General features: G+C 33.4%; 1 long non-coding RNA gene across 1 annotated transcript in view; it reads left to right on the top strand.

Moving 5' to 3' along the window:
• LOC134730613 (uncharacterized) overlaps positions 1-23,316 on the top strand; it is a 123,003-nt gene that overhangs the window by 59,005 nt on the left and 40,682 nt on the right. Inside the window, exon 2 of the long non-coding RNA XR_010112477.1 lies at positions 18,943-19,058. This is a non-coding gene — a long non-coding RNA (uncharacterized LOC134730613). The remainder of the gene's footprint in view (positions 1-18,942; positions 19,059-23,316) is intronic.

Here is a 23,316-nt window from a genome sequence, read left to right as displayed (position 1 = left end):
TAATTAATTGTAGACTGTGTATACCAAGTATGTTCCCAAAGTTTATATTAAAACTATATTTTATAAATATATTATGTCAATGGATGAAACTATGAAGCAGACATGATTCTTTCATCCCATGTTTAAAAAAATGGAGAAAATGACATCTTTTTCATAGTTAATTAAAGAGCATAGCTGAGAAATGGGAAAGCAGCCATCTAAAAAACAATATATAAGCAGAACTACTGTATGTATAAAGCAATCTGTATGTATAAAGCAATACTGTATGTATAAAGCAGCCATCTAAAAAGCAATATATAAGCAGAACTACTGTATGTATAAAGCAATCTACCAGTATTTACTTAACCAAATAAACAAAGAATATTTGGTAGCTTCAGGAGAGAAGGAATAGCTAAAGAATTAGCCCTGTGGACACTAACCATGGATATTAAGAGTAGAAAGGCAGGCATCATCTCTCTTAGAAATTGCTATTGAATGTTTCAACCCAAGTTAGCCTTCATCTTTGGGATGTGCATTCATGATTAACATTCTTGGGAAAGGAAATCTGACCAGTCAACTTTGGAAATTAGGGGACATATGGTTCTGTGATTGGCAAACTGGAACCACACAGCACATATGGTATGTGTGTGTTTGGGCAAAGGAAGAGAGAGGGCAATAAGTTCTCCAAAGGTCACAGATCAGATCCAAAACAAAACAGTTCAAACCAAAACCAGGTGACCACCATAGTCACTTATGCTCTCACATTTAAAGTATCTCTCAAATTTTTTTTTTTTTTTGTCAGTAACAAAGAAGGATGGAATGGGTTTAAACAGGCAACATAATTAACTAAGTTGATTAATATTTCAAAAGTAGATTATGGATTAAAAATTTTACTCAATATTTCAATTAAAATTATCTAATCTCTAGAAAAGTTAACTCTCGCTTATGGTAGTCTATCAAAATCATCAGGAAATATAAATTTATTATCTATTTCAATGAAGATAATTTGACATCCTAGGAAACTGGTTAAACAGATGTTTGAAGGATTAAAATGGAAAAAAATGACATAATAAAATAGTAATAACTCAGGGAAAGAGACACTACCCATCCAATTGGAGAAATAATGAAGATTTAGAATCTTGGAGGAGGTCCTCATGGAATGATGTCTAATACTCTGGTAAACAGATTCCATCTGGCTCATACTGGTGACTGTGAAAGCATTAACTGAAGCTGGTTCTAGAAGTACCCAGTGATGGAGGGGACTGAGATAAACAACTGCAGGGCTGAAGGGACTTTCTTTACTAGGAAGAACAACAACCGAAAGGACAAAAGAAAGTCTCTTTTCTTTTCAACCATACTTTCTTCTTCATATGTCTCTACAGATAAAAGACAATTTAAGACTCAGCTTACAAAGAAGAGTGTAGAAGGGTAACAGGCAGGGAGGTTGAAGCTGAGAAGACAATAGCTTCGTAACTAGTACAAATAACATTACATTTTGCCAAACTGATATTTGTTCTAAATCATCCCTTTTTTATTGAAATTTTCATTTGAAATCGTTAATTACATGTTACTTTGTGCAATACTAATAGTATACGTAAAAATCCATTATAGTGTATATGAATTTAATGTTTGTTTAGGTGAAAAAGTTATCCTGATAATTTCTAGCTTTTTGACTAGAGAGTAGTTTTATAATATATTCATGCTTGTTTGGCTCTAGTAAATGAAGCCAACATTATATATTTTGTTGCCATTTTTTCATCTTCCATTAAGAATGAGGATAATATCTATAAGCCTGCCACACCAGATATGGCCCATTAGTCACAAAAAAAAAAAAAAAAAAAAAAGACAGCTGTATGTGGAATGGATCAACCCAAATTCATCATGACCACTAAAAAACAACGCAAAGCAAATATCCTATTAGTGATGTGTCAGCAGCTTGATCATTGCCAGTGAAGGATGGCACATTAATGAATTTATATAAAGGCAGCCCTCAAATTCACATATTTCAAATTAATAGCAATCAGTCAATTACACGCATGATATCGACTTACTTCACATACTGCCCTTGAGCGGGCTGGAAACATACAAATGAAACTGAGTCAGATTTATGATGGATTTGCAGATTCCTAATTTAAATCCTAGCAAATACTTTATCTTTCTGAAATGCAGAGCCATGCAGCTTTAATTAAAATAATCAACTCTAAAATACGTACAATCAATGGCTAAGTAGATATGGTGGGAAAACAAATGACAAAAGCAACAACAAAAATTCGCAACTGAGAAAAATGGAAAGGCATTGAACAGGGAATCTTTGTCCTTTTACTCATCACTAAATAATAGATTATTCTATTATTATTTAGAAAATAATAGATTATTCTATTATTATTTAGAAAATAATAGATTATTCTATTATTATTTAGAAAATAATAGATTATTCTATTATTATTTAGAAAATAATAGATTATTCTATTATTATTTAGAAAAAGATTATTCTATTATTATTTAGAAAATAATAGATTATTCTATTATTATTTAGAAAATAATAGATTATTCTATTATTATTTAGAAAATAATAGATTATTCTATTATTATTTAGAAAATAGTAGATTATTCTATTATTTAGAAAATAAGAGAGAAAAGTAAAGCTTACAGAAATATATGTGATACATTTCTGAAAGGATTCCAAAAATACATGGAATGAAGGTAGCACTGCTAAATAAATACATATATTCTTAATGCTATTATTTCAATAGAGGAGACCAATTTCAAGTTATGTTTTATTTGGTTAAAAAGTACAGTGTTTTAAATATAGTTATGGACCAATTGAAATTATCCTTTTAAATCCTTTAAAGCATTTGGTAAAATATAAAAATGATCTCCTTGAGATCTTTATGTTTACTCCATGTCTGTTTGGGAAAGAGGTGAGACACAGTTAATTAAATCAATGATACCGTTAGTTGTTATTTTAAAGCAAAATTCAGCAGTTATGGTTAAGCAGTTATACAGTTTGTAAATTTTGTTTTTTAACTCTGTTCATCAAAGTAGAATATTCAAATCTGTATGCCATTAAAGCAAATTTTTGAGGTCTTTTGATTTAGAGAAGCAGCATAAGTAGTGAACATTCCAAAGATGAAATAATAAATTGAATAATCAAGTTATGTTTCATCAATGACATATAATGTTTTATTGCAGCTTTTTTCCAGCTGGGTTTTATGTGCATCTGTTTGTGGGAGAGAGAAAGATTCCTTGGGTCTTTGTTTGATTATAATGAGATTTTAGTTATATCTCTTTTTTTTTCCTCTTGAGATGGAGTTTCACTCTGTTGCTAGGCTGGAGTGCAGTGGTGCAATCTTGGGTTACTGCAACCTCTAGTCCCCGGGTTCAAGCAATTCTCCTGCCTCAGCCTCCCGAGTAGCTGGGACTGCAGGTGTGCACCACCACGTCCAGCTAATTTTTGTATTTTTAGTAGATACGGGGTTTCACCATGTTGGCCGGGATGACCTCGAGCTCTTTTTTTTTTTCTTTTTTTTTGAGACGGAGTCTCGCTCTGTTGCCCAGGCTGGAGTGCATTGGCGTGATCTCGGCTCACTGCAAGCTCCGCCTCCTGGGTTCACACCATTGTCCTGACTCAGCCTCCCTAGTAGCTGGGACTACAGGCACCCGCCACCACGCCCAGCTAATTTTTGTGTTTTTAGTAGAGACGGGGTTTCACCGTGTTAGCCAGGATGGTCTCGAGCTCTTGACCTCGTGATCCACCCACCTCAGCCTCCCAAAGTGCTGGGATTACAGGTGTGAGCCACCACGCCTGGCCACATCTTTTTAATACTATTAATACTAATCATTACATTTAATATTAACTAAATTAATCATAATTACAGTTTTTGGTTAGGTTCCTACCTCTTGTGAAAAGTGTGAATTTGGATGGGACTTCAATTCATGCTACGGTTCTGTAATTTTTAATCCTCTTTCCTGTCCTCCCCTGCAAGTATTGTCTTTGAGGAGACAACAGCCCTCCTGAAGGGCTTCCCTGGGCTAAAAGTTGGAGATTTTCTAATATGATTTGTATTTATTGGGCACTCTTTTAAGGAGCTGTGTTTTGTACAGAAGCCCTATTATGGTATGCTGGCCCCCATTTGGCCCAAGACTCTGGCTTTTTCTTCCCATATACATTAAAGACTTGGCCCCACCTCTACATCTGCATTTGACACCCTTACCCTATGGTTCCTGATGGATGGCATCATGGCATCAGCTCTCAGCTGAATATTCCGTTTCGTTACTCGGTAGTTTCTGGTTTTTTTTTGTGTGTGAGTTTATTTCCCTCAACTTTGGCTAACTACTTATTTTTTTATCTGATGTTTATATTTGGTATTATGAGTGGTAGGAGTTGGATTTGTCCACTCTTATTAGCTTAGTCCATTATACCGAGGAAAGACACAGTATATTTAAAGTACATGTGAAATGGCAGTTGCTGTTGGTAATGAAATGAAAACTCCCAAAGGCAAGAAAAAACTCTATTTATTTCAAAGGTTCAGAACAACAGTCAACACTTTGCTTTTTAGTATTTTTATTTACTACTAGATCCTTTGCAGCACTGGAAGAAAGAAAAACTAGTCTGTTTGAATTTGCTATTTAGAAAGAGTACTGTAGTTTCATGTAAAAGACATTACATTCAATGCACATATTACTTTGCACACCAAAAAATGTATCAAAAGTTGTACTATATTTTGGGGTATACACAAAATATAACATATGCACATTGACCTCATGTAGTTTAAATTATGTTAAGGAAGCAGACCCAAGTACACTAGCTATACAACTCATCATAATACTAAAGAAACTGTGAAGTGTAAAGCTAAAATGTTCAATCTGACTGAGAAGTGGTTAAAAATTCTTTGGAAATAAAGCAATATTTCTCAATTGTCTGTGTAATAAAATTTCTAAGCCTTTTAGTGACTCCAAGACTTTTGTTTCTCCTTAGCCCTCCCTTTAGTAGTGATCACAGAAAATGAGGAAAATAAAAGTGAAATTTACCTAGTGTAATTCCTTAGAAATTCATAGGTTTGGCAAGTTGGCTGGTGAGGAATATAGACACATAATCAAAATAATTAACTTTTGTTTAATTTTACTCTTGTCAGGAAGTTTCCTAAAAATCATAGTTTTAATTACCAATGCCTTTGTAAATAAGCATTTCCTGAACCAGGCTATGGAGCACATACAACTGTGTTTTTCTATTCATTGATAGATACAGATATAGATACAGACATATCTTTCTATCCATTTTATCATAAGTATGATTACCAGATCCTTTCACCAAAGAAATTTTGTTGCATTTCACTTCATTAAAGGATTGTCACATTCACCTGGAAATACAGTGGTTAACTTTATCTTAATTGGTAAGCTTACTAAAAACCTGAGAATTTAAAACATGAAATAGAAAGATTAACTATCTAGTATTGATAGAAAGATATGAACATTTCTAATCTAACTAAAACTTCAAACTAATTTGATCTGAACCTTTGAAATATACAGCAGGCTGTGTGTGTATTAAGTTGCACAGCATTTGGCTAATAGCCAGGAAGTAGTCTAGTGCTACTCTAATGCATTTGGCATGTACTTAGGGCTCTGATACAATGAAAAAAATATTATGCTTGGGTTCGAAGAAAGTACATGCTTATTTAACTTACTGCCATGGAAGATTTTTATTTTAATTTGTTTTATTTTGCTTTTTAATGAATGTTAAATATTTTCAATAAAAACAGCAGGTCCCAGAGAAGGAAAAAGAAAAATTAATGGTGTTTGGTTGTTTTCTTCTTTTTTTGTATCCCCTTAGCTGTGAGTCAATTGACTAAGCTGTAAAGATTTCCTAATTAGTCCAATGGGGGTTTAATATTTCCAGTGTTGTTGATAAGCCTTCTCATAAAGGAGTACAGTATTATAATTACTTGGCAAATGAATTACTATGAACACTAACTATTTCCCTCCACATGTTAAGAAAAGCAATCATAATGGTAATCTAGAAAAAAAAATCAACTGGGAGTCAGAAAACCTAGATACCACAGTTGGGATGGATAGTTAACCTCATTCACCAAAGATATGCCTTTTCTTTTTTTTTTATTATACTTTAAGTTTTAGGGTACATGTGCATATTGTGCAGGTTAGTTACATATGTATACATGTGCCATGCTGGTGCGCTGCACCCACTAACTCGTCATCTAGCATTAGGTATATCTCCCAATGCTATCCCTCCCCCCTCCCCCCCACCCCACAACAGTCCCCAGAGCGTGATATTCCCCTTCCTGTGTCTTTTCATTTATCTATAATATGGTGAGTTCAACCATATGATCTTTAAAGTATGATCTTTAAAGGTTTCTGTTTGTTGTTTCTACACATGCATCACTGGGAGAATACTAGTGTTGTTTTGGAAGCAGAGACAATGGATTCACCCTGACTTTGGAGGTTTTTTGCTTGTTCTTCTTTTAAACAATGATGCACATTTACATGACAGCCAGCCTATTTGGAGAAAAAAAAGTCAGTGTCATAAAAGAAAAAGCATAAAAAGTAGTCTAACTCTGACTGAATAGCCTACTATAAACAAATGACTTTTCATTTGGAAATTGTTGAATGTAATTTTTTATCCTTCCTTAGAATGTCCTTATCATTTAAATAATATATTTCCAGTACAAAGAAATATAAATATTAAAAGCATTTTATCTATTTATTTGTCAGTAGATGCAAAGGAGTGATAATTGCCTGACAGATGTGATAGATATGGAGCCCCAAACAACTCTCCTTGAGTAGGAGCTACACAATTTGGATCATATGAACATCTAAATTTCCTGTTCTTTGCCATCTATCATTTATCCATGCATCCAAATCATGACCTCCTTCGCATCTCCATGACTAGAATGAGATAAATCATGTTTGTTTTTTGCCTAGGGATACTTGAGAAATCATTTAATCCAACTTTCTCATTTTGCGGCAGAGTAGGGAGCCTTGGGCTGGAAGTCAAATGAACTGGAAATTAGTTCTTTATGGTGGCTCCACTTATTACTCCCTCAGCAACATTTGGCCATCTACTCTTTCCAAATATATTTCTTCCTCTGTACGATGGGACTTGTATCTATTTTGATCTTATTGGGCCATTTGTAATCAAAGTAGATAAAGGATATAACATCCCTCTCAACAGCCCACTGTTAATGGTTTTTCTCCTCAAAATTCCACAGTCTTGGTTTTCAACCATTATGTAGCTATAGAGGTCCTGAGTTTGGGGGAAGTTGTAGGGGTGGGATTATAGCTAGAAAAAGAAAATGTTCATAAAAGTGCAACCTGTTTTTCCTTTGTGCCAGACTAATGTGAACTACCATTACTGATGAGATTTGTTATGCTTGTGACTAATATTCAATGGCTGTGTCAGTTGGAAAGAAGCTGAAATCTGTTCTGTAACATTGGTTCTCATATTCTCAAAGACCTTGCAGATGGGCTACAGATTTATTGAAAACACAACTTCCCGTTTACTTCTTACAGTTTAATGATACAGTTCCATAGCCATTCATTTTCTGTAAGATTAGGGCTACTTCTTAGTAAACAGTGAGTATACATTTTAGTATTCAAAACCTAAAATTGGTGCATTTTTTGAATTTTCTTAGAAATTCTACCTGCCAAGTAGCATTGTACATTATAAATGTTCTTTGAAATCACAAGTTTTCAAGAAAAAAATTTTGTTTTAAGTATATTGTTAGTGTAGTCTTAAATAAGGTATGTTTTTCAGCTGCTACTCATTTCATTAAATGTCTCTTTGTATAAACAACCTGAGTCAATCATAATCTTTTAAACATTTCTTCAAAGAAGTTAACACGCTCATGGTAATAAAAATGCAGAGTTTAAAGTTAAAATAGACTACTTTTTAATATGGGTCATGCACATGAATATCATTATAAAATTCTAAATGAGAAATTAACATAAAATATAACTGAATGTTGAAAGTATATATTAGTACTATTCCCAAAATGATGTTCTAATATTAATAAATGTAATGATATAATTAATAATATTAGATATGCAAACTTCTCCACTATTCTTTATGATACAGAGATGTATTAAGTTTCAGAATGGAAATTGAGATGTGAGTGTGAGAAAGTTCAGTCTAGCAAGGTCTCTCAGGTGATTACCAGTCCTACCAATTGAGTCATTTGAATCTGCTCTAGCGGCAAACTCACTTTCACTTGACAGGAGGAACTGTAGCTGGTCAGAATACCCAATCTAGAGAATATGTCAAGTGTTGAAAAATAACAATTATTGCCCAGCAACCAAAACAAACACACTTCAGTCCCCTGAGGGAGCTTATGTTCTAGCAGGATATGTAGAAAATAAATACCAAATATAATAAGCAGAGGAAATGTGTTATGTGTTAGAAGGTGAATTAAAAAAAGGTCAAGCAGAGTAAAGAACGGTGCTGTGGTTGGGAAGAGGAAGAGAATGCGGTATTCCATTGGGTGGTCAAGGTAGGCCTTACGGAAAAGATGATAATGAAGGACTTAAAAGACATGAGGGAGGGAGATAGACTGGAGGACATTTGGGAAATAAGTGTTCCCAATAAAATGAACAAAGTAAGATAGGAAGATACTTTTTTTGGTTTAAGAAAAAGCAAGAAGTTAGTGTGAGTGATATGCAGTGATATGCGAGATATGTGCAAATAGTCACAGAAAAGGGTCAATTAAATTGGACTTTAATGACTCACTCTGTGTAGGATGTTGAGCCATTAAGTGTATTAAATAAAGGAGTGATGATATCTAGGATCCATATCAAATGGGTCATTCTGGCTGCTGCATAGAGTATAGATTATGGCAGAGAAGGCATGAGTTGAAAGAAATGAGTCAAACATGAAATAAGTACAGTCATCCAGATGAAGTATGATGGTGGTCCAATTGGGGTGGCACCAGGATATGTGGTGAAAAACGACTTGATTGTATATATATTTTGAAGGTAGTGTTGACATGATTTTCTCACAGCATAGATGTGTAGTGTGACAGAAAGTAACTAATAAAAAAAGATAGAGTTTAAATAATAATTATTATTATTGTTATTTGCCATTAACTGAGATTGAAAACCAACAAGTGGTACAGATTTTTCAGGGAAAATCAGTTCATTTTTAGGTATTTTAAGTTTTTAAAAGTCTATTACACATCCAAGAAGAGGTCTTAAGATGCCTGTGGTGTATATAAGTCCAGAGCTTTGGGCTGTAGTCATACATTTTGGGGTTGTCAGCATATTGATGGTATTCTAAAGACATGGGAATCACTGAGATGACTACAAGAGCAAATTAAGGACCAAAGACTGAGCCCCGCAGCACTACTGCACTAAGGCATTACTGGCTCAGCAGAACTAGGGAGCAAGTTCCTAGAGTTGGTGACATCAGACCGGATAGAGAAAAGGGAAGAGCTCATTTCTGGAACTTGGTACATGTTTAGTCAAAATAGCTACAGTTTACTAATGTTATAGATCTACTTAACTACTATTTCTTAACACCCTATAAGGACATTTATTGATTTCAGAGTTAATTCCTTTTTACATGCCTTTGCTTGTGAATGAGGAAGAGTGAGAAGAGTGGTAGTGGCACTAAAACAGGTCAGTCAATGTGCTGACAAATATAAAGCTTACATTCTTTGTTGTTGTTTCAAGTCTGATAGACATGAGGGAAGTGGTGAAAAGAATAAGGACAAAGATCCCTAGAAAAGTTATAATTCATAAAATGTTTGAAAATAACTGACATGCCAATACAAATAAATATCCATTAATTTTCATTCTGTATTAATTTTAGTCATGAAATAATAGCAAAGCAAAGTAATATATCTTAACTTTTTGATTTTGATAGAAAAATACTCACATGTACCAAATAGTTCTTGTAGTTATGAAAACCAAAACACTGTTTTCCCTAATTTAACAGGAACACTCTTCTTGGGGTATTCATGGAGTCTTTGAAACACTGAAATACCATTTAATAAAAAGCTAATTCATCTTTCCTAATGTCATTCAATAAAATTGTCATTTGGTAAGGCCGTCATTAATTACTCAACTGGCAGAAATAATTATTTTTAGATACTCTCTTTTTGGAAGCTCAGCAAAAAGAAAGCAAAAATTGCCTGTGCAGAATAAGCAGCTGGAGGTTTCTACATAGTCAGCATTTAAAGGTGACTTCTGATCTGTTGTTAAGAAAGAAACACTCCTTTGGAAAAAGAGCATATGGTACTTTCCCCTCACCCTTTGCTTACTTTATAAGTCATTCATAGAAAAATTAGAGGCTTGACAACAGCATAATTTAATCCTTGATACTTGCTATTTTTTTTCTAAAGATCTACATCAAAAATGACACGGTGCAATGGGATTTTACTTTCCCCTTACAGAGCAAAGATGTTGCTGATTATACAGGTCTGAAAATGAAAACACCAAGATAACAAATTTAAAGGATCCAGGAATTTAAAAAGAAAGTATACAAGCTGTACATTGAAATATCTTAGAATATGCTTCAGGATATGAAAGTCATAAACTCCTATGTGGGGCTGACTTTTTGATTTATAGCTAATTTTCTTTTCCTTTTTTTTTCACGAGCACTTGACTTGTAAACAGTACGTACTTACAAATGGAAGCTATGAAGTCAGTGGAGCACTGCTCTGTGTTTCTCGATTTAGATTAAGTATTAATCAATCTGTCTTGGTACCTTCACTTACATGGCTCTAGAGGTAAAAACACTTAAAAAATTACTGGCACCCATATTCTCTGTAACATGTAAGAACTGTAAAAGTGTTGTGTTTTCTATTTCAATGAAATTTAAAAATAATTACCTTAAGAATATATCTGAAACATATTCTGGGGTACATTACAATTAAGTACTGCTAAATGAGATCAGTATACACAGTTGCTGAGAGATCAAAATTGTTAAATAATGAAAAAAACAAGGTGGAGTGCACATGATGCATACTGACATCAAAGAAAGGCCATAGTTCAAATAGAAAAGAAGAGTAGGACAATTGAGCCATCTCCTGGTCCTATAGTGTATCAACTTTCCAAAGTCAAAGAACCTGTAATGAACCAGTAAACATAATATTCACGTTTGGAGTAGTAATATAATTTCTGAGTAAAACACCATTCATAGTATTAAATTGTTATTCTAAATTTTAATTTCGATAATTTTATACATTTTTAATGTTAATAGATTTTTAAGACTTCAAAATTATTAACATAAGAATTTTATACTGTTTGGGAATATTGTGATGAAAATAATTTGTCAAAAGATGGCAGAGTAAAATTGGATTACAGAAGTCACAAAGATAATATCTAATGAAATAGACACACACACAAATACAAAATAAAATAAGATACAAACAACAATTCATCAGCAAAAAAGCAACAAAAAGAGTTTCAAATTCATGCCATAAAATCTGTAACATGAAATCCAACGAAAAGTTTGTATCTGCAAGCTCTTGATGGAGTGTCTAAGCTTTTCATCCAAAAACAAAATAATAAAAATAGTAGAGAGGAATCTGAATAATTATTAGTTGTCTGGAGTTACAGGAAAAGAAATTTATGCAGATAGGTAGCAGAAAGAGGATTGAGAGTGACAGAGATAGAGAAATAGAAATAGAAAGAGACAGAGACACTGAGGAGGGTGGGAAGGGAGAGACAGAGAGAGAGAGAGGAGAGAGAAGCCTTTGTAACATGCGATGAGATCTAAAGATGTCAGTAGAGATTAGATAACCAGGGCTTTGCATTTCCAATACATTCACAGTAAAATTAGTAGCGATATGGAACTTGAGCATACCCTCTTGAGTAGGATACACTTCCTTACTAATGCAGTGAAATCTTTTTACAGACAGTTAAAAAAAAGAACATAAAATCAAACTAGGCAGTAAATATTTCAAGTTCTCTAACATTAATTGTTTACAGCTCTAGTTGTGGGCATAATTGCCTGATGATATGAAACAATATTATCAAAAAAGAGAAGAAAGAAAATATAACTGGAAAAAGACAAAGTATAAAGTTGTTAATTTTTTGAAAAAGAATATTTTTGTGAATACCTCCTACCTTAGAGGAATTTAACCAGAACTTACTTCAATAGAATAATAATTCAAAGATACATTAAGAAAATAGAAAATGGTATTTCTGAGCCTTAAAAACAAATTTAGGAAAAAACAGACATCATTAACTGAACAAATAAATGAACTGGGAAAAGACAGGATTGGAAAAGGAAAGATAAATCTCAAATAACTGCCACAGAAGAAAGGAATGATATTATTTTTAATGCAAAAGAAAAAAGACAAAGATATTAAAGCAGTTGGGAAGATATAAAAGTTAAAAAAATCACAAATGTAAGTAATTTCTGCTGTCAAATATTCAACAAATGGAACAGAAAAATACATTCACAGATACATTAGGGAAAATAGTGCTGTGAAATGAATAACTGATTTTAAAGATGTAAAAGATCACACCATGTTTTATGAAAAATTGATACAAAGTGGAACATACTGAGACATATTCTAGTTTAGTATTACATTTCAAAGACACCTGAATAAATTTTCATGCACACAGGCATATGCAAAAGAGAATGTAAGATGGAAAATCGGGTTTGCTTCAGACTTTCCACAGCTAGGTTAAATATCGAAGAAAATGGAGTGATCTCCTTAAAATTCTAAGGAGAAAATATCCAAAAATATAGCCAATTCATAATTCAAGTTCATAAGTATTTATGAAGGCAGTAGGCAATTACCGTGAGACACAAAAATACAGGGAAAAATAATACCCTTAAGTTACTCCTGAAAAACTGCTTACTGTTCTAACTCAGCTAACTAGAAGGTGAATCAAAAGTTGCAAAACAGGAATAAAGTATAGAAATGGAAAAATGAACTAAGAGTAAGTATTTAATTTCTCATGCAGATATAAAACTGAGCTTAAACCAACTGAGAAACTTGTGTCTACAGAAAGTAGTAAAAGTGTCATGAACTTTGATAATTCAAAAATGAAAATACAATCATTTTAAAGCAGGAATTTGCAGAAAGAAAGAAAGGGTAAAAACATGAGAATTCTGGTTTCCTCATCCTTTATAGTAGGTAGTCATTTTGCTAATATAAAATTGAAATTTGGAGAAAAAATAATGGTTTCAGTTCTTTATGGTCTATCTCAATCTTTTACTCTTAACTTTAAATAAATATTTTGGGTATTACAATCATTTTGTTTTATTTAAAGAAGGAATAATTTATCTGGCACTTCAATTTCAATTTATTTCCTTTTTATCCTAAAAAATCAAGAAATACTACATTTAATACTTTTAAATAAAAGGCATGAATATGATATACTTTTTAATAAAATATTTTATTAATATGTAACTCATTTAATTTGTTAGTATGCATGCATAGAAAGAAACTGGAATAATGCTCTGTCTAGTATTTTTTCTTGGTGATGAAATGCCAAAGGGTTTTATCAACTTTATTCTTTATACATTTATACATTTATAAACTTTATTCTTTATACATTTTTGTATTGTTTGACTTCAAAAAATTGTTTGACTTCAAAAAAATAAACATATGTGATTCTTTATAAATATGATAAAATCATTACCCCAAAATGAAAAGGGCTCTGTGCAAGACACATGTTTGTACAACATCAGTTTAACACTGTGCCACCAGAGGTGTGTGCCAGAAGTGTGCCACCACTGTGTCACCAAGACTGTTAGGCATTGCCCTGGGTAATAGAGGAGTCTGAGGACTTTTTGTTCACAGAATTTTTGACCCTGATATCATGGGACATGCTATTCTTAGTCCTACCTGATGGACAAGGCTATGAAGAGTCTTTTATCAAGTTTTTAATGTAAGACAAAAGCAGTCAGCCTCTGTGTTTGGAAACCATGGTGTATTAGTCTGTTTTCATACTGCCATAAATAACTTCCCAAGACTGAGTACTTTATAAAAAAATGAGGTTTAATTGACTCACACTTCAGCATGGCTGGGGAGGCCTCAGGAAACTTACAATCATGGTGGAAGGTGAAGGGGAAGCAAGGCACCTTCTTCACAAGGCGGCAGGAAGAAGAGCTAAGCAAAGGAGGAAGAGCCTCTTATAAAACCACCAGATCTCATGAGAACTCATTCACTATCACAAGAACAGCATGGAGGAAACTACACCCATGATTCAATTACCTTCACCTGGTCTCTCCCTGACACGTGGGGATTGTGGGGATTATGAGGATTACAACTGTAGATGAGCTTTGGATGGGGACAAAAAGCCTAAAAGTACCACATGATCAGTGTCCTTTCAATCCTGCCAAGCACTATAGTCTTTCAATCTCATTTCTTAAAAGTCTACTTTTATGTTTAGTAAAAATCCAGATGGTAAACCACAGGATATGTTGGCATATCTCCTGTCTTTATCCAACTAGTACCAGTCCTGAATGGAGGACTAATAACCTGGTAGAAATCAGAGGACAAGGAAGAAAAGCAGTATTAATTTTAAAACACATATGTATATGGTAAAACTAATGATTTGAAGATTAAAAATCTGCAAAGCATGGCAAATATTCAAATATCCTTCATTCTAATGGAAAAATTCACTGATTGACAGTGAGATTTTGTTTCTTGTCAGCTACAGCAATAACCTTTAGACTTGATGCTGACATCAACACACGACAGCAAGTTCTCTGTTAGAAAGCAAACAGAGCCATCTCCACTTCAAGAATCTTCAGTGGTTATTGCACAAAATCATTTATCCAATAATCCTAATTTTTTAAATGCCTAAATATTATAGCCTTAAATGTCTCATAATAACAACTCCTTAAATATGTTTATTTATATTTTAATTCTTGTTTTGAGTGGAAGAGTTATTCCTGAAGAATAATTTTTGTAGAATCACCTTCTGGAACCTTGGTGGGTATGTTTTAAATGCCTGCAGTATTATTTCAATTTAAAGTAATATTCTTCAAAATAAATGGATGAAAAAGGGCAGTAGAATCCTTCTTCATGTGACATTGGCATCTGAAATTCTACTTCTGTATTTTATTCTTTAGAAATATAAATAAATTTAACAATTTAAATAATTTTTTATTACTCCTAAAATATCTACCAACTTTGAGGAATCCTTCCCTCCCTCCCTCCCTCCCTCCCTCCCTCCCTCCCTCCCTCCCTCCCTCCCTCCCTCCCTTCCTTTTTACTCTTCGTTACAATGAGAAATTTTTTTGCAAGCATTTATTGAGCATTATGTTTAAACATTGTGCTAAATACTAGGAATATATAAAATAGGTATAGTCCATGTTCTTGCTTATATCAAAATTCAGTTCTGGATAGGAATTGCTAAGACTCAAAGACTGCAAGGCTTTTGAGGTCTATGACTCCATTTTTTAAGTACAATAACATCTTTAACTAATGATTGAAAGGAATGTTGATGTTATATATGCATATATTTTGTTCTCACATTTTAGTTTTAAGCATCTTTGAATAATATTTTTCCCATCGTCTGAATACCTGCCCAATGTGTCATTAATATATTGTGCTGATTCTCTCCTCTAAGTTTTCAATCTTATTTCTCTGCCCTGGAATACTCCTTCATACCTCTTCTACATGGAAAATGTCTTCATTTTCTTCAAAGTGCATATCAATCATGAAAAGTTCTTTGATTTCAATAGGTCTTATTATTTTTTAATCTATAAACAGATCATTTATAGATAGTAAACACAGTTTAACAATTAAACTATATTGCATTCTTCACATGTTAGTCTTATATCCTGAGTGGAATGTAAGTACCTAAAGAGATCTCTTTGTTCTGAGAAACTACATGATAGGATCTTGAGAACTACTTATTCATTGAAATACTTCCTCTTCTAAATGCATTCATTAAGAGACGTTGGAAGTAGGGTTTTCAGATTAAGAAAAAATACAAGAAACAAGACATTTATTTTAATTTGAATTTCAGATAAATAGTTAATTTTTTGCATGTAGGCTTGTCCCAAATATTACATGTAACATACTTACACCAAAACATATTATTTGGTGCTTATCTGAAATCCAAATTAAATGTGCATCTTGCATTTTATATAGCAACCTTTGCTGGAAGCAAAAATTTACAAAAAATATTGTTAGCTGTTCCTGTTAGTAGATTAGAAGCTCTGTGTGTGTGTGTGTCTGTGTGTATGTGTGTGTGGGTGGGTGGGTGTGTAGCATAATCTTCAAAGGAACAAATACAAAGAGCAGTTTTTACTTTCACTTTGTGGAGTAGGTTTTTTTCTTTATGTGTGCATGCAGGAATGTGTCTATGTGTGCATACATGCCATAGTCTCATTGTAAGAGCACCTGACACTATCAGTTTCTACAGCACTCTTATAAACCGGCAATAGAAAAAACAAAAAACAAAACAAACAAAAAAATCCCACCTGATTCCTAGAGGCATATAAAAGACATCTAGTTGTAATCAGATGCTAGAAAACAAAGCCCTGAAAGTTAAGATCCATTATTGTAGTAAAAGATACATAAGCCTTTCTATAAGCTACATTTCATTTAAGAAAGCATATCTAACTGTTTCAAATTCATTTCGATATATTTTATTTAATTCTTATTTGACTATTGCGCCAATTCATGGCTAAAAATCTGGGCAATTATTTATTGCATTTGGACTTTGTCAAAATGTTGGGTTCAAGAAAACATTTTCTGCCAAGTTCCTCTACTTTCATGCCAAGAAATTTTCAATTGGTTTATAAGCCCATGTGTATTTTAAATGAAATGCATACATGCATTTTAGATTCCTTTACCCTTAACTCACCCAGATGGTTCAGAAGATATCCAATAAACCTTTGATTCATGTTATAAGAAATAGATTGCTTAAAGGTTTTGGAAGTCAAGAAGTGAGGCACCTCATTTGCAAAGAATAAGTGGACCCAAATGTTCTAGCTCCATGTGTATGATGACAGTGAGAGTTGCACTCTTCTGAGGTTGGAATGAAGTGTTGGACTGAAACTCACTGAGGTAGTTTTAGTGCTTGGTTAAATGTTTAAACCTAATAATACTGTACTTTACATTTAATATCTACATGTCTTGGATCATACTAAATTCTTTAACTGAACTGATGTATATATAGTCTACTACTTGCCTCATGCACATACTGCCAACATATGAAGAGTATTGTAAAAATTATTATATTCCTGTTTAATGTTAGATTATTTTAGTATGTGAATTTGCTACAACATTGCATTGGAAGTCAGTGATGCAGATGTAACTAAAAAGCAGAAGAAATGACTTCATCCTATCATGTATACCTGAGGTCTTTACAAAGTTTTAATGTCTAGATTCTAATGAATCACAGGTAATAAGAAAACGCTTTTGACATTTTATTTTGATTTTTAATTAATTATATGCTAGATACGAACCTCTGCAAGAACACAGATATGCACGATACATATCATTTTCTATAATGAAATTATTTTCAATTTCTCCCCCTGTTAACCACTTGGTGGAAACTCCTTCTCAGCCAAGACAACCCCCCTTTTCCTAGTGTTGGGCCAAGTATTGGAGATGAAGGGACTTACAGAGTGCCAAGGCTTTGTAGGAGGGACTAGTTATCCTTCTGCACCTGACACTTGAGGAGATGTTCCCCATTGCATCTGCTGGGCCTTCAGTCCATATAGATTGCTACTGAGATGTTTCTTTTTCCTGTCCTCATGCTCCTTCACTTATAGTGGAGTTCTGTGTTATGGTTACCACATGGAAGTATGTGGAATTTAGACATTTTTACATTACTATGGAGCATGGAAATCTTTCATTCTCATTCTCCATCTTGAGTTCTTTGTCAGTAAAGCAGGGCACTGGACCTGCGAACATTTATGTGCTCCTTTTTTCCCTCTTATTTTCCTTTCTGTTTCTCCCTAGATTCAGAAAAATGTGTGTGTGTGTGTGTGTGTGTATGTGTATGTTTTCTATTTGTTATCATCTTTGACAGAAAGGTACAGTCTAGTTCTCTCAAGGACTTATGAAATACTTTGTCTATGCCAGCCGGCCTCTCTAAAGACCAAGATTTAAGTAAACCAAAACCAGAAAAAGCACAGACCACCAATTAGCCTAAATGTGTGAATTGGTGTAAGGACTGAGGATAGAAAGGAAAGGTGTGGTATTCTGGGAAGCAAAACAACTCAGCAGCTTAATCATTACTTTTAATTTTTTTTTTAAATTTTGCCTTGAGTTCTGGGATACATGAGCAGAATGTGCAGGTTTGCTACGTAGGTATACATGTGCCATGGTAGTTTGCAGCACCTATCAACCTGTCATTAAGATTTTAAGCCCACATGCATTAGGTATTTGTCCTAATGCTCTCCCATATTTTGCCCCCCATGTCCCAACAGGCCCCAGTGTATGCTGTTCCCCTCCCAGTGTCCATGTGTTCAGAAATTTATTCCCATTATTTACTAATCTATCAATGCCTTGCAGAGAACACTTTTACAGTAAAATAGTACTGCAACAATGGACTTGAAATCTGTGAATTCAAAGTCACTGAAAACAGATTTGAATCATGGCTATTTAAAAACACAAAAATAATTTAAAAGCAGTACCCTGATACAGAGGTGCTTTAAAATTAGCCTAGCATAAGGGATTCGAGGGATTGAGAGGCTGCTTTAGAGGTGAATGAGATAGAAAGGGTTCAGCTTATGCTCAAATTTATACTCCCTAGAATAACTTCTGATGATTCAAGAAGGAAAATAAATTATTTTCATTCAGTCTATATAAATTATAAGTATTAAACTGAAGAATAAAAAATAAGTTGGAACACATTCAAGACCATAAAAATTAGAAAAATATCTGTTCAAAATATATTATGTGGATTTAATGAACATTATAACTTGAGTTCCTTTCAGTAAATAATAATTTCATACTACAGTTGACCCTTGAACAACACAGGCTTGAAATGCATGGTCCACTCATACACACATTTTCTTCTGCCTAGGTCACCTCTGAGATAGCAAGACTAACCCATCCTCTTCCTCCTCCTCCTCAGCCTACTTGATGTGAAGATGATGAAGATAAAGACATTTATGATGATCCACTTCCACTTAATGAATAGTAAATATATATTATTTTCCTCATGATTTTCTTAATAACATTTTCTTTTCTTTAGCTTACTTTGTTGTAAGAATATAGTATATAATACATATAACATACAAAATATGTGTGCTAATGAACTGTTTATCACTAAATCTTCCTTTCAACGGTAGGCTATTAGTAGTTAAGTTTTGGGAAAGTCAAATGTATATGTGGATGTTTCACTGCGTGGAGTTAGCACCCCCAACCCCCACATTGTTCAAGGGTCAACTATATTTGTTTTAAGGTTCTATGCTGTATACAGAGGTGCAAACTAAAAACTCTTCAGGAGCCAGACAAGTAAGTTAAATATGGATAGGTTCAATTCTAATCCCATAGGTGTTGACGGGAATTGAAAATTTAGCTCTATGAAAAGATTCACTGCGTAGGCCAAACAGAACACATCTGCAGGCAACATCAGGGGCTCTTAGGACACTGACAAAGCATCATATATCTTGAAAATGATTAGGAAGAATTTAAAAATAAATTATGAAGTAAATTAATTACCTTGTAAAGTATGATATCTAGGCTTGAAGTTTTGAGAAGGAAATTCCAAAACATTTCATTTCATTATTATGCAAAGAAACTTTTGTGCTTTGCCTCTCCTTTGAGAGTCTGTAGCTCTTACCTTAATGCTCCCCTTTCATCTTTTCAAAATAAACAGTAGCAATATCCTTGTAAAGAATTGGGATTTACACCTTTTAAAATGTGATTCTCACTATATGAAATTGGCACTCTTATTAAACTATAAAAGCCAACTAGAATAAAATGTAAATCTATGTTTAAAAATATTTTAATAAATGGAGAGATACTGAGCTACTGACCATTGCAGACATCGCTTGGTTTACTGACAAATTTGGATATAAAAGTTTCCATATACATCTTCCTTTCATAGGCTTGTCATTACTCTTCTATTGTATACCATTGGCAGTAAGTTTTAAAAATTATCGGTATTATTTCTAGATTTTTACATTTTCCATATTGCATTTAAATATGTTTTGTCATCTGAGCTTCACCCGACCACAACTTTGTCTTTATTTGAACTTACATATAAGGAAACTGAAATTCTACAAGATTATGTAATTAAATGTAGGCATCAAATCAATAGTAAGAACAAAACATAAACCTGAATTTTTTCTATTTTAGACTTGTTTTTATCATGCTTGGAGACTTCAATAGAAACATAGTTATATTTTATTATCTTTCTCCCAAACATATTTTAACTATTTTTTAAACTTGTCTTCTAAACCTATCTGTAAAGGAAATATGATTGGTCTCAGAATACAGTCATGGGAAAGAGACATTTAGGAAGTTTAAGTTCTTACTAGAAATCAAACAGTGATTCAGAACAGACCCAAAAGAGAATGAAGATTTTCTGACTCCTCTCGGGAAGCTTTGTTTTCTGTTCTAGTGTGAGCCTTGCAAGAAAGCAGTAACTCTTCATTTAGCTTGATATAATTATTCTGGATTCATTCACCCATAGACTAAATGGCTCTGTAGTTTACATGCTCTTTTACTTACAGTTTATGGTTTTAATTATAGCTTTCATCACTTCCTTTGACCTGTCATTCCTTTGCAAGATTCTTTCATTCCCATTGGCTGTTGATGGCAATGTTGCAGATATTTTACTTCAGGCCTGTATTTTTGTTCCATTTATGCTAATGACAAATCCTACACTTCTAACATGCTACTTAGGGTAGAATTCAGTGGAGTTAATTATATTCCCTGCATAATGTAATTCTGAACTCCCTGGGATGAAAATAGCATTAGAATTTTCTATAATTTTATGTTTGCTCTCTCATTACTTCTGAGATTTAAACAGATTTAGTTTAGGTGACCTGAAGTTCAAGGTTTTCCTAAGTGAACTGAATGAATTATCTCTGCTTTCCATTTAGCAATGATGTTTATAAACTGACAATGAAACAGGATGACAGTCTCCTAAGGGTAGCGAGCCAGGCAGGATACTTGTCAGCACCAATACATGTTCGTTGGTTTGTTTTGTATTTTTTCACTGGTTCTTTGTTCATGAAAGTCAAATCACAAAATAATCCTAAAGGATCTTGAGGTCAACCAGGATTGTATTAGCTGTTCTCACATTTCAAGTTTCTGATGAGAAAACATAAAAAGAAAGAAATACAATTATTTCTGAAGCAAAAATAGCCTTTTCATTTATGTCCTACCTATGCATTCATGTGGAATGGTAAATATTGATTTTTGCAAGCAATGATGGCAATTTCTTCCAGTTTTCTCTATGGCCACATGGTGTAATAGAACAAAGACTTCAGCATCAGACAGTCATGTATTTGTCTGGTGGATATACACTATTCCTGCAAGGACAGACTACCTAACAGCTTTAAGGTTCACATGAGAAACTGAGACAATAATGTCTATTTTACACAGATCGTTATGTGGGTCAAATATGATAACATACATTGAAGTTCCTTAATAAAATTAGTAATTATTCCTAAGTTTTGCACTTATATATTGGTGGTAGTTATTTAGACTAATTTATTTACCCCAAATTTACAAAACTCCAGAATATTCAAGAAAGAAAGTATCCTTAGAAGTGTCTAAGTTATCTTGCATTATGCTTACTCCTAGTCGCACTAGGCTAAACACAGTGTTAAGTTTTAATAACAACAGATCCCATTTTCAGAGTCTCTGGGACCCATGCCCTTTGAGTTCTTCCATTGTGGCTCAGGTAGGTCAGCAGAGTTTCACAGGGCCTTTCCAATGGTCAAAATTTACATTTTCTTCCATCAGAGCCATGTCTTATCTGCCATTTCTAGGTGAACTGACATCACAACCTTAATATCTCCTGTCATTCCTGAGGTTGATTGACAGACTCTCAAGCAATCTGGTCATCTAGATGACTTTCTCACATTTCTAATATTATGAAAGGTGTTATTATGTAAATAGATATTGAGCTGAAGTAGTAGAACATATTCTTCCCATACCCAACTCCACCCTGAAGAATTATATTGTAATTCATTACTAGGCCACAAAATATAAATTACATTTTAAAAAATCTTCTTAAACTACATGTAGTGATAGAGCTTTTTCATTTCACTTACTTTTTTCTCTATAGGTACCAAGGAATAAGCCAAAAGAAAATCTGACATGCATCATTACTAAAATAAAAATTTTCCTTAGAGCCAACCCTAATCCTTATCCATAATTGTGAACCTCAACTGTATCTGTCCTCTGGCTAGCTTCCTACTTTATGAGTTATTAATGCCTTAAAAATTGGGCAGCCATTAGTCTCCAATCAAAAGGCAATCAATTGTTTCATGAATACAAGAATGCCAACTGGTCTCCTTCATAATTCCTCCACACATTTTTAGATTTAGATAAATTATCCAAGGTAAAATGCATGATTTCTCTTCATGTTACTGTGGCTACTTAAGATATGTGAGGATGCTCGTCTTTGTCATATAATTGTGGTCAAAATTTATTAAAAATACCAGAGTCCAATTTACATATGCATTATTGACTAAACTAATAAGCATATATTATGATAGAGCTATTATTATTTACAGTCATGTTTTTGCAATTCTGTTCTTGATGCTAGCTTTATGTTATACTTATCTGGTCTTGAATTACAAATGAATCATATTTCCCAGGCGGCAGGATTCATATTCAAAATATTTATCAGATATCGTTGTAAAAATGACACGTTATTTAGGAGGCTGGAAGTTGGAAGGAGGGAGAGGATACGGAAAAATAACTAATGGGTACTAGGCTTAATAACTGGGTGATGAAATAATCTGTACAACAAACCCCCATGACACAAATTTACTTGTGTAACAAACCTGCACATGTACCCCTGAACTTAAAATGAAAATTTAAAAAAAAGAAAGAAAAATCATGGACTAAGCTAATTTTAAATGTACTCTTTTACATAAACTGAAAGTATTTTCTAGCTTCTGGGGCTCTAATTGAGAAGGTCATTATATTTGTATGTTCATACGACACACTTGTAACTATACCTGTGGAGTTTTAAAAGTTGAGTCAGACCTACCTACGGCATATAGAATTTTGCATGGGCTTATTATTTGTTACAGAACATCATAGGGTTTCTAGGGAAGCAAAAGTATTTTCTTCCTAAATATAATTGAATTGCTAGCCTATTCAGAAGAACCTATTTGCATTAAAGTAGTGATGTTGCTTCCTAACCTCCCATGAACTACTAAAAATGTCTTTGAAAGATTTGAAATGTGGGATTCTGTACTATCACCTG

This window comes from Pan paniscus, chromosome 5 (assembly GCF_029289425.2).
Source record: "Pan paniscus chromosome 5, NHGRI_mPanPan1-v2.0_pri, whole genome shotgun sequence".
NCBI classification, from domain to species: Eukaryota; Metazoa; Chordata; class Mammalia; order Primates; family Hominidae; genus Pan; species Pan paniscus.
This window is presented reverse-complemented; position numbering and strand designations above follow the sequence as displayed.